Below are 2,493 nucleotides of genomic sequence, written 5' to 3' on the forward strand. Positions count from 1 at the left end.
TTTTGTCGCAAAAATATAAATATTTTTTTTCAAGAAAATCAAAATTTAATCTTAAACCAAATCTGCATTTTTTTTAATTTGAAAAAGAAGATTATTTCTTCATTAGACATTTCACACGGTACGCATAATCATAGCTCCCATGAATCCTTAATTATTTAACTAATGACGGGGAGTCCTTATTGGTTAGCATCGGCGGTGACTTTAATGATCCATAATCTTTAATCATTTAATTAAAGTATCTATCCATGTGTAAGTCTAATTAGTGGAACATTAAAGGCTTACTTAAGCCAGCCCTTTGGCATGCGCTTCCTAATTAAAGTCAATTGAACAGCTTAAACTTTTGTCTCCAAGGACCAATCCAGTTCCACTTTGGTCATTAGCGTTTAATTAAGGACACACCTTATAAAATATCATGTTTAATTTTACACGATTAATATTTTAGATATTCCGACTATTTTAGATTTTATTTCAGTATCAAATCTAAACTTCACCCGCTCTTGCAATGAATCGAGTTTGTCTTTCTTGGCTTACTCTATGTTTCGACATGAAGGTAGGATTGATTAGTTAACTTTCATTAAAGAATCCTTTGGAAATTGGTCTCTATAAATTAGATCCGTTCGAACTGTCTTTTTAGACGAAAGAAAGAGAGGAGGGTAGATGCATGGAAGATCTAAACATATACATGCACTATAGTTAAAAATATATATATGATTAAGGGAATGAAATTTTCTCGTGTCCGATCTCCAACCTTGAGTTGTGATTGTACTTGTAATTTCCAACGTCAAGACACACAAGAGGAATCTAAGTTTTCGATTGCTTGCTCATCGCCTAGTTAGGGTTTGGGTTTCTTCCTTGGACCATGTTCTTGAAGATATATTCTCTTATTCCCTCAATTCACTATTGTATGTGAGCAAAGCTCCAACTTTTGCAAGACAAGCCAAATGGAGAAGACAATCTAAGAACATACATGCTGATGTGGCGGACTTGGATATCTACATAGATAGCATCCAAGCTAAATAGTTTTGCTATTAGATTTTGTGCTTAGACTTTTCTAGGATGCCTCTAGATCTGATATAATGATTTTTTTCTATTAGATTTAGTTATAGTTTGAACTAAACTAGCAAGTGACGATGAATAATAGGCTTCTACTTAGGTACTTACTTGATGGATGAACCTATGAATTAGGTTAAAGCTCAACTATCGTAGTAAGAACAAATCGAAGCGTACTTTTTGTTGGTGTAATCGTCCTCGGGTCAAGGTTGATCAGTTTGATCTGAACTTGAGTTTCGATATTTGATAATATGTAAAAGAGAGGTCAAAGTAGGTCAAGGGAAGATTTGATACTTGACTAGGAAAATCATAATTGGAGATTAGATAATGAAAACCCCTAACTGGAGGTGAGGTAACAAAAAGTTCTACCTGAGGTTAGGCAAGGAAAAACCCTAACAGAACGTTAGACAAAGGAAAATCTTAACTGAGGTTAGGTAAGGAAAAATTCTAACTAAAGGATAGGGAAGGGTGAGAAGTCTATCGAGTGACTGATCCTAATCAGAGGTTAGACAAAGGAAATTCAACGGGAAGATTGGCAAGAGGAAAATCCAAGTATGTCAAAGAGGACTGGATACTTAGTGAGAAAATCCAAGTAGATAAAAGGTTGACCGGGCACTTGGTGATCGGAAGTCCAACCGAACATTGGCAAAGGAAAGCCCAAGTGGGTCAAGGAAAATCGGATACTTTGTGAAGAAGTCCTGGAAGGTCAAGGTTGACCAGATGCTAGGCAATAAGAAATCCCAACAAATCACGAATGACTAGATGTTGGGCAATTAAAGTCCTAGTAAGTTAAGGTCAACCGGATATCATGCAAGACATGATTTCAGCCTTGAAAAGGCTAAAATTAAGTTTAGAAATCAATTGGTGGAATTCACAAAACAATTGGTAAACCCTAAACCCGAAAGTTCAGGTCATGCTACTCAAATTGATCGAGTAGTGTCAATTGATTGGCGAGGATTGCCAATCGACTGGGAGCTAGTTTCACAAAGCATAATAAGTTTTGGAATTGATTGGAGTAATCGATTTAGCATGGTCTAATTGATTAAGACAATCAATTAACATTATTTTCTCCATGAACAGAAAGGTTCTAAATCGATTGAGGCAATCAATTGAGAGATTTTTGAGAAGAGAACAGAAGGTGTTGGAATTGATTGGGCAATCGATTTAGTAGGGGTCAATTGGAGGCTCTTCGTGAAGAACAGAAAGTTTCAGAATCAATTGAAACAATCGATCAGAAGTTGTCGAATCGATTGGTATGACTCACCAATCGATTAGTCAGGCGAAAAAGAGCTATTTTGTAGGTTTTGAATTATCGAGCTGACGTGACAATCGATTTGGGATAAGCTAATCGATTAGAAGGTGTTAAACGAACCTTAGAAAAGGGGGTTTAGTGGACATTCGTAGGTGTCAGTTCTTGAGGTTTTACCCATAAGTGCTGCTGAA

This window comes from Zingiber officinale, chromosome 1A (assembly GCF_018446385.1).
Source record: "Zingiber officinale cultivar Zhangliang chromosome 1A, Zo_v1.1, whole genome shotgun sequence".
NCBI lineage: Eukaryota > Viridiplantae > Streptophyta > Magnoliopsida > Zingiberales > Zingiberaceae > Zingiber > Zingiber officinale.